Below are 14,565 nucleotides of genomic sequence, written 5' to 3' on the forward strand. Positions count from 1 at the left end.
CAAAGACTAAACAGAGTATTGCGACTCTGTGCTTGTTTGCAAATAGAGAATGATCCAAAGAGAACCAATTCCAAAACAGTAAATGCTTGGATAACAATCAATCAAATGGAGAGGGAAGTAGGCGCGACGGGTTACAACGGGGGCAAAAGCCTGCGCTACCCACCCTTCACTATCTGCAAAGGGAGAATACTCCTATCCTTCCCCGTTTGTAGACAGAGAATCTCTCAGAACCAAACAATCAAATGCGTAATACTAGTATTTTCCAATGACAATCAAACAATCAATTCGCAATTCGTCGTGTTACACAACCTTACCCAGACTGCATGGACAGTTTCTCGTCTTCCGCTTCCAGCGCCTGATCGTCCTCTATTCTCCGTAATTGCTGTGGCACTCCTGATGGTTCCCAGTCAGGACCGTAGATCACTCGAGAGAGGTCTGCTCGGAACCGGTGAAGTTCGGATGATCGGCTGCCAGACGAGGGTCTATCGGGCAGGTGCACTTCCCGATCGTTGCAGTCGTTCACTCCGTCGTCAGGACCTCTCCCACTGGATCCACGTGTCGCTAATGGGCCCCACGTTTGGGACGCCAATTGTAGAAAAAAGGGTCAGGCAGATCAGGTTGATTACCCCTTTTCAAGGTTTGCCCGGCGTTAGCCGCCTCTCACCCAACTCATGGTTACCAAATAAAGTGGCAGGCCCTGGAGACTGGAAGGCAGGAAACAGGAGTTTATTCCGACGGAGCAGAACACATCAAATCAGACAACAGGGTATCTTCTCGAGGTGCTCTAAACGCATCCTTGAGGCCTGGCCTCTTATACACAGGTTTATTGCTTTATTACATGAAACACATTCTTGTCAATACTTTGATGTATGGAAAGACATCCTCGGGATCCTCACTTCGGGCCTGTTCCCACACACATTTATAGTAGAAGTCCCCACCCCGGTCACAGTAGGTGATGACTATCGCACACCAGGACATTCAGTTGATTCCCGGAATGTGTGTCTGATCGGATCTCATGGGGGGGGGGGCTTTGATCAGTCAGAGATCCTTTGAATCGGGGCAGCTGCTTACTGTAAGGGGCCAATAAATGGTATCCGCAGGGCCAGGTGGCGCCCTGGGAACGGGCAGGAGGATTGGACACAGAGAAAAGGGGGTTCATCAAAGGATGGGGAGGTGTTGGCCGGGAGCGGAATGTATTTCCGAGGCAGAGTCGCGCTGAAGGGGAGTTTTATGGTTCAGATATGAGAGAGCGGGGGCTATCAGCACGCGGGGGATGCTTGCGAGGTCAGAGGGAGAGACGCGCTAGCTAGCGGCGCTGGGCAGGGAGACCATGGTTTTCAAAATGGCTGCCACTTACGCGCACGAAGGTGCCTAAAAAGGGACAAGATGGTGTGGCCAATGTTTCATGATTTTCACTTTACGCTCAACAATGGCTATGGTGAACATAAATGAACGTCGCTTATGTATACCGATTTTAGTCATTTTCCACATTGCTACCTTGAGAGAGTCAATTGCTATTATTAGTTGTGCAGGGTGTGAGTCCTGTGCAAGTAATAGCCCACAATTGTCTTCTTATTGTGAACCTAACACCCAGTATGGGGATGATCTTGGCCGTGTTCCTAGCACAGGCCTCACACCCTGCACAACCAATAAACCAAATTCTTACAGGAATCTCTTGTGGGTCCATGCTCTGAACTGGCCAGGGTTTTTAATAAAGTATCTATCACTTGCCAGCCGCTGTTGCGTCGAACACTGGTAGTACTGCCCTACTTTCTTGAATAAGCCCTAGCTGGATACATCTTGAGCTGGCAGCTTTTTAAAATGTCAAAGAAAAGGGATACATACCAAAAGGAAATAATCATTGGCAAAAGAGAAAGAACACATAAGAAAAGAGGACAGTGGCAGCTCCTCCACTAAGACAGAGGAGCGTTGTTCCACTGTGTTGCAGCAGTGAAGGAAAGGAAAAATAAAATGATAATAATGTGGTATTATTATAATTTCATTTGTTCCTGCTACGGCAGCATGGGGGCGGGGCAGGGCTGCTATGCTCACACAGCAGGGCAGGGGAGTAGTGATGGGCACACTAAAGTGTGCCTGATGCGTTGGCCGCCGTCTCGGGCCGGCCAAACAGTCATGCACACTTAGCATGTTCTCCACCGAGGCTGCATTACAGCCTCATTGGAGGACATGCCCATGCCCCCAGCCCCCATCTGAGCACTGAATTATGGCACTCAGACCAATCACAATGCTGCATTGTGATTGGCTTAGGGGAGCCATTGCAGCGTTGTTATTGGCTCAGTGATTTGCTCAGCGGAGCCTGGCTGCTTCCTGTTCGGCCCACAGAGGAGAGACAAGGTGGGACAGAGCGATGAGGATGTAAGTGTATTTTTCTTTTGTACACTCCCTTACCCCCTCACCTCCCACCACACCAGATCCATGACGGACACCACTGGAAGAGGACAAGCTTTATATAACTGGAATGAATGTAAGAAGGGTGACAGTGAAGAAACCCGGGATACCTTGATAGATATGTGAAGAAAAAGAGAAAAAAGGTATATTTAAGAGAAATTGGAAGAACATTAGCCTTTCAGTGTGCAGTTTTTGTTACCGGATTAGGCTCATGTCCCAAACTAAATTCTGCCTCTCACATATTTGGGTAGAACTATGCTACAAAGCAGCAAAAATCACTCAGAAATGAGCTAAGAGAGGTACAACTTCAAGCCTGCCCACATACCTCTTAGCATGATCATGGCCAATCGCACAACCGTCAGAGCAATTGAAAGTGCAGGTGAAGTGAAATATATAGATACCATGAACAACCCACTCAGTGAATAAAGAGGTATGCAGATGAATACATACATTGAACTTTCTTAAGAACAAACCATGAAACAGCACCAGCTCAGATTCATCAATCTCTGCATACCTCAAACAAGCCCAGACTCTTTTCCTTCTCTCCATAGACCATGCCAGTTTGGCTGGCCATCCACGGTCGGCCAAACCAACATGTGCACTTAGATCTCTCTAAGCTGTTGCTTGGAGATAACCACAGGACTCAGGAGCACAGGCTCCCAGTCCCTGCTGGAGCGTGGAACAAGCCCGCTCCACCCAATTCCCACACTCCTGTCATGCTGGGTAATACCAGCATGACAGTAGTGTCTGGTTTGGTGCAGGGCACTACGGGAGATTGCGTTTTTCATTTTCATCCCACCTCCCCGCCCCACTGATTTCCCGAGCTAGTGGCTGCTACTGTGTTTAATATAGGCCTATAATTATTTGGATTACCAGGACTGAGGTTAGCTTTTTAAAGCTTGGAAAAAAATGAGACCTCTTTCCATACCAAGGGAAAGTTGTAACAACTTTTCATTGAAGGATTTTAAGGAGTGGACAGATTATATATGGAGATTTGATTTTAGAGAAATGTGGGCTGGCACCAAAGATGGCTGAGTGTACAATGCACAATGCTTCAAATTGCTTCAAACTCCACACACGTATTTGCCAGTATTTTAGTACAAATCCAATAGGCCTGGGAAGATTTAGGGTTGAAGGGGGACAGCTGCATTCAGAAGATGGATGTGCCAGTTTCTTCAAGAGATGTGGATAGAGTATTGAGGTTAGCATGATTCACTTTAGATACAATGCAAAATTAGATGGGTTGTAAGAGTTAGGGTTGACATAAATAGTAAGAAAACAGTTTTTCAGAACTTTAGGGGACAAAATTCTTCCTTGGCAGTCTGACTGTTGAATCCTTACTTGGTCACTTTTTCTAAAGTGTTGCGCGGGTGCTGGCCTAAAGCAAAGTAACTCTATGTGACAGTAGATGACGCAAATGATAGTGTTATACAAACCTTCTGATAAAAACACATTTTGGCACTGGATCACTGAAATATTATCGACGGCCAAAATATCGAGTTGCCAAAATATCGTTGACTAATTATCGACTACAAAAATATCGAGTTTATATACTTATTTAACTAACTACAAAAATATCGAGTAAATATTATCGAGTCTATAAAATATAGACTTCAATAATATAGACAAACTATATATCGACTACAAATATATCGTTTGTAAGCTAAATAACCCTAACACTACAAAAATATCGACTACCAATATATAGACTACTAAAATATCGTTTTTGTGATTTATCGACTTCGGATTATACACATTATATATGTAAAATGATACATAAATAGTCTTGTAAAATGCATTACACAATCCTAATTATATATTATATATTAAAATAAATTTTTTAAACACATTTAAATGTGTAAACATTTTTCCTACATATCATGAATACTTTGAAAATAATATATACATTTGTCGAAATTTTTCTACATATATTATCACATTATTAGTACATATATTTAAAAAGATTTAATGAACTAACCTGCTTTAATGCAAAACTCTTCACAAATGACCATTTCCACTTCATCAAACAAACCAATTAATTGTGAAAAAATTCAAAGTAGCCAATAAAATGCTCTCTTTCTTAAAACATCCAATGACATTAGAGAACACAAAAAATACACACTATAAAAGGAGTACATGCCTACTACAATTTGTTGCTGCACAAGCTATAGAAAACAGAAGGCAACTCTTTGATCAAGTAGTTCCTGATAAATCGAGATTACTATTCAAGATTGCTACAAAATTAATTAAGTAAGTGAAAATGTATTATTATAATACACAAGTACTAGGCTAAAATTGTATATATTTCTCCTAACTGTTTAAATTACATTTATTTTTCTCTTTTAACATTTGGTTTATAGACATCTCCTAAACACATCAAAATACGTGCTCCTAGTTATTTACCACTAAATACTATTTGTAAGTATATGTAAATGTTCTCTAATACACCAACTGCTGTTCTTATTAACTATTTTCTAATATCCTTTCTCTATTTACTCTATCTTCTTAACAGAATTTCTGATAACATCCGCATTCTACTCAACGAAATGTAAAGACTACACAATTTAAACAAGTAAGTATATGTGTACAGTTCTAAAAGGCCCAAAAATACTAAAACTATTTTCTAAACACCATTTCTTGTTTATTCTATCTTCCTTACAGATATTCTAAACACATCCTACATCTACTAGACTAAAGGCAAAGACTACACAATTTAAAAAAGTAAGTATATTTGTAAAATTCCTGAAAGGCCCTAAAATGCTAAAGCTAACTTCTAAACACCATTTTTTATTTCTTCTATCTTCTCTACAGATATTCAGAAAACATCCTACATCTCCTCTACCTAAAGCTAACACTACAGAATTAAAACAAGTAAGTATATTTATTAACTTCCTCAAAGTCCCTAAAGTTATAAATCTATGTACTAATAATCATTTCTTGTGTATTATATCTTCTCTACAGATAATCACATTACATCCTTCATCTACTCCACCAAAGACAAACACTGAACAATTTAAAAGTATATCTAATAATGTCCTAAAATTGCCTAAAATGCTAAATTTAATACTGCTTTCTCCAAAAAAAATGCTAAACATTTTTTAAAAATGGCTTATAATTTTTTACTTTGCCTACCAACAGGAAAACAAGAAGAACATACTAGAAATAAATTGAAAATAACAGTTTCTGCATTTCTCAACACCAGGGGGTCGATTCCGATCCGGTAAAATGCACTCCCAATCGTCGTACGGAGCGTCTTTTCCCCGTACGAATCGTACCCGTAAACGTCCCGTACGTACGACGAAGTACGATCCGTACCAGGAGCCGAACTCCATACGAGTCGTACAGGACTCCGTACGACTCAAATCTCCGTACGAGTCTCACTCGGAACCCGCTGTACACGACATCACTACTGTTCGCGGCTGGTTTTTACGACCCAGCAAGTACGATTCGTGTCGGGTACACACCGTATGACCCTTTTCCTACGGGAGCCGAAAACAGTCGTAAACGCAGAGTTCGCGCCGAAACAGGTACGGAACGCCCCCCCCGGGTACGGCACGTACCCCGCATGATCGCAGGGGTACGCGCCGTACCCCTGTGATCATGCGGGGTACGTGCCGTACACCCAGCGTACATGGGGTACGCACCGTACCCCATGTACGGTGGGTGTACGGCACGTACCCCATGTACGCTGGGTGTACGGCACGTACCCCGCATGATCACAGGGGTACGGCGCGTACCCCTGCGATCATGGGGGTTATGCGCCGTACGGTGTGTAGGTGATCATGCGCTTTTCCATACGAATCGACGTGTACCGTACGAATCGCGACCAGGTCGGACGATCGGGATCGGAATCGTCCGGTCGTACGGGGTCCGTACAAGTCGTACGGAAACGGCTCCGGATACGAATCGTACGGACGGGGATTTTACCGGATCGGAATCGACCCCCAGATTTACTAACTGTAAGTATAAACAGTGAAATATAAATGTGTAAAACACTACCAATAATATTTTACATTTAAACATGTTTCTTTCTAATCTTTCCTAGAACAAGTAATACAAAATGACTGAAGGTGCAGAATTTATTATGTCACAGAAAAATAATTTGTTGTTATGTAATATGGGGTATGTTTATAATCAAGAAAGACAAACAGGAAGAAAAGTATTCTGGAAATGTACCAAATACTATTCAAACAAATGCTATGGTAGGGCTACTACTGAAGACACAAATGTATTATCTACCAGAGAACATAATCACCCCCCCCCAATGTCACAGAGATAGAGATAAGGGATGCTTTAGAAACTATAAAAACAGCTAGCACAGGGAGTGACAAACCTACCACACAAATCCTAAAAGAAGAACTGTTAAAAATTCCTGCCCATGCTTCAGGGCAGCTACCCTCAATAGACTCCCTTAAACGCACAATAGCACGCACTAAAAGATTAACTACCACTACTCAACCTAACCCTACAACTTTGAAGAAATAATAATTTCCCCAGAAATGAGCGTAACACACAGTAATGAGAAATTTTTACTTTTTGACAATGAAAGCCCCACCAACAGAATTATCATGTTTGCAACTGCAACAAATTTAAGAAAAATACAACAATGCGACCAATGGATGATGGATGGGACTTTTAAACCATGTCCCAAACATTTTATCAACTATATACCATTCATGGATTATATCATCACTACAATATCCCTTTTATTTACTGTTTGTTACCTAACAAACAACAAAATACATATATAGAAATATTAAATGGTATCAAAAATGAAATCAATAATTATTTTCCCCCAAAAATAATTATTGATTTCGAAATTGCTATGATCAATAGCATTTTGAAAACATTTCCCCACACAGCTATCCAAGGTTGCTACTATCACTTCAACCAAAGTATATGGAGACATCTCCAAAAATCAACTTTAAGCATTCAATACTCAACTGATAGCAACTTTGCATATCAAGTTAAAAAATTAATAGCACTAGCCTATGTTCCATGGTTGTAATGGTATGCGTTGTAAAGGTACCTACGTTGTAAAAACATGCGTTGTAAATACATGCGTTGTAATGGTTTTTGCGTTATAAAAGTTTTGTTGTAATGGTAGTGCGTTGTAAAAGTTGCGTTGTAAAGGTTGTTTCCCATTATAATTTACTATTCCAACTCCAGTCAGGCATATATCAGGGTAGGTGTTGGACACTGATTCTAAATAAATGTTCCCACATATTATTTGTGATTTACACTATATATAATATATTTGATCATTTAGTATTTTTTTTATAAAAACGTTTATTTTTGGTAATAATTTATTTGAAATATATTACTTTTAAATAATATTTTTATTCTAAATGTTTTAAATTTATGTGCAAATTTGTATCTTGTATGACCTATTTTAGTAATTATTTTTCACATATTTAATTATTTTATTTGTGTTATAAAATAATATTTATGTTATTTTCTGATAATTTTTATTTGTATTTTTATCCTTTTTATTTTTTTATAATCTGTTTTTTAATGTATCTGTATATTGTTCCAAAATTAAATAGATTTAACTATTTCTTACATATTTTATGATTGTAATTCTTATATCATTTTTCATCTTCTTTTATTAGCAAAAAATTATTTTTATTAATATTTGATAAAAGTATTAATAATTTTTTTAAAATATTATTTTATTTTATAAATATTTTATTACATTAATAATAATTATTTATAATTATAATTTTTTTTAAAGTATTTGATTAAATTATTAATATTTATTTATAAATATTAAACAATATATATATATATATATTTTTAATAAATATTTTTTTTTAATTAGGTATTTTACATATATTATCCCATATTTATCTATTTTTTTGCTATTTTTGTGAAGATTTTTATATAAAATGTTTAATTTTTAATAAATATTTTATATAAAATAATTATATTTATAAACATTTGTATTTTTTTAATTTTATACTACATTTATAGATTTTTACACTTTTTATTACATATTTTTAAATGACTCCCCACCCTTATCCCCTATTAACCCAACATCCCGCTCCTAAACATTAACATTAATTTCTATATTTATATAAATATATATCTAATTTTCTAACATATATATATATATTTTTTTTTTTTCAATTTTTGAGTAGATTTTTATATTTTAAAATAAAAAAACATTTTTTCTGTAAATGTTTTTTTTTTTTTTTTAATATACAAATATTTTACAGATTTTTACACTTTTTATTACATATTTTTAAATTACTCCCCACCCTTATCCCCTATTAACCCAACATCCCGCTCCTAAACATTAACATACATTTCTATATTTATATACATATATATATTATTTTTTATATTTATTAATAATATTTTATTAACATTTTATCTATACTTTTTCGATATTTTTTACTATTACTACATATCGATATTAATACTACTCGATATTTTTGACTCGATATTTTTGTACTCGATATTTTTTTCACATTAAATAATACGATATTTTCTACTTCGATATTCTTTTTTTCGATATTTTCCTATACTCGATATTTTTGACTCGATATTTTGTCCTTTCGATATTTTGGAGTCGATATTATGACTAGTTACCTTTGGCACTGATAGTTAACATTTATGTACTGCTATACAGCACAACCTCATATAATGCAAAATCCTAATAATACATGCAATAAGTGCTGCACAGCACTGCAAAGAGCCTTAGTTTTCCATGCAAACCCTGATCAACTAAAAACATGCAAAGTAGCACATCCTAGCTTTGCCTAGAAAACTAGGCCCAAATGAAAACAGGTACAATGGGCAAAATGAAATCACATGATATTTCCACTTGTAATAAGTGTCATTTTAGCAAAATGTACATCTCTGATGCAATTGCCCCATGCTCACAAACTAACACGTTCTTGCCTTTGCAACAAGGTGCACTGCTAATTTCTCTTTGTGTGGCTTGTGACATAATACAACACTGCACATGTGCTTGCTGTTCGTGCAAGGCAACACTGCAGATTTTTTATACTGCATTATTGTGCTCGATCTTTGCAACATTTGTCCCCTAAATTCCAAGGTTTGTCATATTAGTGTTCAGAACTGAACATTGTCATAGAGGAAAAAGAGATGTATTATGCATGCTACGACTGTGCTGCCACATGCTAGACAAGCATTGGCTATGTCAATATAGGTCTTGCTTTAATGGTATGTTGTATAAGGGTGGGCAGAACTCACGGAGTTTCACTCCGTGAAATTCCGTCGAGTTACAGAAAAGCTCTGCGAGATACCACGGAATTCTGCCAACGGGCAGAAATACTTAAGCTGTTCACGCTACAGTTTAGCACTATTAGCGCAAGCAGCGCTGAAAATCAGTGCGAACTGCACCATGTATTGCGGAAGAGCGTATTTGAGTTGAGTTCACTGCCGCTTGAGTAGCAAATCTACTCAAGCGGCAGCCCTCTTTGACCCTGGCCACTCCCGTTCCCCGGCGTTATAAAATGACGCCAGATGGCTCTGTGGCAACTGGAAATCGTGCCAAGCGCGGCAAATCTCGGTCAGGCTCGCAAGCACGCGTTGTGGAGCATCACATTGATCCTGCAAGGCACAAACAACAGATTAATTCTGCCATGCACAGATTGACGGATTTTGGCAGGAACGCCGCGTTACAAGCGTAACGCAGAGTCCCCCAAATTCCGCCAATTATGCAAGTGGAATTATAATTCCGCCCGGACTTAATGGTAATGTGGTGCACTGTATGGTAATGTGAAGCATTACAAGTAGATAGAATGGGAAATGGATATGTATTTGTGGGGAAGCAAAGTACTGCGGAATAATATTGATGTCGCTTAAAATGTGAGGTGACAGTTGCACTATCAAGCCAGACAAAACAAATCCCACGTAGGATAATGACTGCATTCCTCCAATCTGTGATGCTGCAAGGGAAAAATATCATGAAGTTATCTAAGACACTGTAATCATTGCAATGTCACATGTGTGCCCCTGAAAGTTTAAGATCAGGCAGCTGATCGAATGAACAAAATGATCACAGCTGTGTGGATAGCAAACACTTTTTTGTGGAAGCACACAACCTTTGCCCAATCAAAACATGTACTCCTTTCTCCCAGCATTTGGAGGGAGCCAACGCACCTCTCCTAGTGATTCCCATATCATTGTCTGACTAGAGCTGCTCTGACAGCCCAGTCCATAAAACTACCATGTGTTTATGAAGTCACCCTTGGATAGGGTATTGTAGCCGGGAAGGGAGGGGGGGCAGGGGCAGGAAAGTATTGGCAATAGATCATTTTGTGGCGTGCCCTATTTGCTCCGTCCTACTCTCTGCCGCTTCCACCCCAGACAACCTGCAACCCTATACTTCCCTTCCGGGGTTTCTAAGCAGTCGCTTCTGCCGCCCTGCCCTCATTACGACTCATACCAGACTTGATGAGGGAAGAGATGGGCAATGAGGTGCGTGATCGCACACAAACGGGAGCTAATGAAAGATCCACGCCCTCGCTTTCCTAGCAGCCCTCAGCCCGCCAAGCCTCACGACTGAGGCCCGCCTGCAAATCAGCACCCTTAATGAGGGGTCTGCAACGTCTCGCAGACGCGCTCTGAACTTCCCCTTCCTTGACACCGAGGTAGAAGCAGCTAATTCCGAGAAGGCGCTTGGCATTTCCAGGGGAGACGCACACATTGATTAAAATTCACCCGGCGTTCGCTGCTCAGCATTTAAAGGTCGTGAAATCGCAGAACTTTCCAGTGTAAAACAATGCAACATTTGCGAAGGAACAAGAAGACGGCAAAAGAAAAGGAAATGAGGAAACAGAGACTGAAACTTTCCCAGAGTTTTATCTGCTCAAACGGTTCCCGTCGGAAAAATTAATTATGTTCAGTCTAATTAAATGCCACAAAATGCCATCCATCATCTTGGTATGGCACGAGCAATGCTTGTTGCACGGTGGCTGAGTAGTCTGGATAGCAGCTAGTACTAAGAGCCAAGCTCTCGCCACATTTGAATCATATGGACTGGCCTAGAGGAAAGTAAGACTCTTTTGTGACTACTTGATGGCTGTGATTGGCTGGTTGGGCTCTGTCATGCCCAGCCTTACTTAATAATAATAATCCACATTTGTAAAGCGCTCAATCACCCGTAAGGGTCTCTAGGCGCTGGGGGCCGTCGGGAAGATTAAGCGAGCTATTGCCCAGAGTCTAACCTGCCGCCGGAGCCGGAGATCGAACCCTGATCCCCAGATTCCAGCGTCAGTCGCCGCGGCGCCACACCTCTCCCACCTCAGACAGCAGGCATCCCCAAAGCAAACATTCCAGGCTACCTTAACTCCATCACTTACCTTTTTTTGTTGTTGTTGCAGTTTTACATAGCTTAAACTCGACCCGAATGTATCAGAGCGCTTTACATGAGTACCAGTTGCATTATAAACAAACACTTTTTTTAAATGTAGTTTTTAAGGCTGGTGAAATTATGTGATTTGCCCAGAATCACAGGATGCTTAAGCCTCCAACTAGACTGGAACCTGTTCCCCCTTTTCAAAGTCGTCCGCTCTAGCCGTTATACCACACTCTTTGCATTTCTTCTTAATGGTCTTTTGTGTATAAACAGCCAGTACCTCCCATGGAGCATTTCGTGCTGTAACTCAACCACACAGGTCTACTCCGTCTATTATTAAGTCCTGTACCAACTAGGACGCAGACAACCTGCCTGTGATCCAGCTACCCGGGAAGTTTAGTTGTATCTGTGTATGCTCTTTGGCAATTCCACAATTCCAAAGCCTTCTCTCTTCGGCGGACCCTGCAGTATGACCAGAGCCGTCATTGCAAGTGGGTTGGAATTATTGCGATAAGACGCTCACACTCTGAGACGTATTCTGGTACTTTAGGTAATGCCATTTTATTGTAGGACCACACATTTGCCCTGCTCAACTTCCTCCAGATAGTACAGGAATTAGAAATGAGTACCGGGCCACAATTTCGATAGCAGGGAAACAGAATTCCAGGTGTGGTAAGATCAACGCTGCGCTGCCTTTTAGATAGGTTTGCGCTATAGAAATACCATGGGGCAGATTTATGAAGCCCTTGCGCCGCCGGTGCGTCATTTTTAACATGGGAAAAAGTGACGCACCGGCGGCGCAAGGCCTTCATAAATAAGGCCCCATATATATATATATACATACATAGGTCCACATGTTATTCCCAACTCAGGAGCCCAAGTGTAAATAGTGCAGCAGGTGAAGCGGCAGGGGCTCAAGTGTATGTGGAAACCAATTCTGGATTTCTTTTATCTCTCATCTAGGGACAAGCAGACAATTTCCAAGCTTGCATTAAAGCCCGTGGCAACCTTGCTAGGCCACTGTTCCTGTGCAGTAATAAATATTACATAAATGTATGCAAAAATGGACGATCAATGTGTTTCCCCTCCTCGTATTGTATTTTCAGCCTTGCAAACAAACATCCATCCCTTTGATGAAGTACTGTTCTTTCCAGCGTCAGTCTTCCAATTTCTCTTCCAATGTGCTTAAAGGCATTTCAGTGGATTAAGTGGGAAATCTATTGATTAGTTTAAACTCCTGGACATTTGAATATATGGGCTGAGGTTGCGCCACTTGCGTTGGCATAGTGTGCACTATTGATGCAGCTGATTGGGGAAGCGATCACACCCGTCATGCTGGTGGCAGCACAAATACAAAGACAGGATTTGACTAAGATATTGTACTTCAAGTTTTGACCAGTATAATGTACTTTACTTTTTTTGCAGCACCACTGAGAGCTAGCCACGCATTCCACGCATTTTCAAGGGATGATGTAAGATATGAACATTTTAGGTGGTACTTGGCTCCTTCATACCAGCTCACGGGAGAAATCCACTTCTTAAGAGCAGTGCGTGACCTTTAACAGTCATGGGCGACACAACCAAAAGCAATGGATTGAGGTGCACTGAGGCCTGAACGGTTCCTTTGCAGCTTATATGGCTTGTTGTCATGCAAGCCCTTTGGGGCCACTAGAGATTTGTCAGTCTGAGAGAGTTAGCACAGAACTAGGTTCATTTAAAATTGTACTGAAAACCTGATCTTCCTTCATCTGCATTCAGGAACTTGTAAAATATCAAGCTTCATGATGGAGAGAAGTGGGTATTTCTTAAGGTTTCTATTGCCCACAGGCCACCTTATGGTTGCTATAGCGCTCAAGGCTAAGTAAGTAGGTGTGTAGGCCACATAATATATGAAAGACATCAAAGGTAGTTGGATCTCATCCAAATGGGAGATGCAGCCCCCCTTTAGAGGGTTATCTGGTCGCTGCCCCTGTGGTCGTACATGTTCAGTACAACTTCAGCATGAATAGGTGTGTCTTGGTTAGGATTTGTAATCAAGCTACATTTCAAAAGGTTTCAGATTCTGTTGCTTGTAATGTCAGGAAGTCTCACTCCATGTTCTGCTCTGGGAGCATTTGTTTGTAGAACAGATACAAGTTGAATGTAATGTTAATGTTAATGTTAATATAGATTTATTAAGCGCTCGCACGCCCAGGGGCTTCATGGCGCTATAGAAGAAACACAGCACACCGGTTAGAGACAGAAATAGGGCGGCTCATCAATAAGCCTGGGAAAAAAGCCAGGTTTTAAGGGAGCGTCTGAAACTCAAGATGTTGTCGCTCAGTTTTAATTGGTGAGGAAGGGAGTTCCAAAAGGTGGCTGCCAGGAGGTCAAAGCAGCAGCCTCCGAGACGCTTCCTCTTATAAGAGGGAATGCTCAAAAGGAATTTGTAAGCAGATCGGGGATTACGGGAAGGGTTATATCTGTTGAATAGATCTTTGATAAACTGAGGACCAGAGTCATGCAAAGATTTAAAAAGAATACACCCAGTTTTGAAGGCTACTCGTTGCTCAATGGGCAGCCAGTGTAGCTGTTTTAGCCCTAATCTGACAGACTGCCTCTTGGATAGGTTCAGAATAAGTCTAGCTGCTTGGTTTTGAACCAACTGGAGGCGTTTTAGCTCTCCAGCTGGGAGCCCGAGGTAGAGGCTATTGGAAAAATCTAGTCTGGACAGGACCAGAGAAATGACAATCTGAGTAAGGGCAGCCGAGGAGAAAAAACAGGCAATTTTCTTAATTTTCTTCAGTTGAAAAAAGCAGGATGACACAACTGCGCCTACCTGTCTT

This window comes from Lissotriton helveticus, chromosome 5_1 (assembly GCF_964261635.1).
Source record: "Lissotriton helveticus chromosome 5_1, aLisHel1.1, whole genome shotgun sequence".
Lineage (NCBI taxonomy): Eukaryota > Metazoa > Chordata > Amphibia > Caudata > Salamandridae > Lissotriton > Lissotriton helveticus.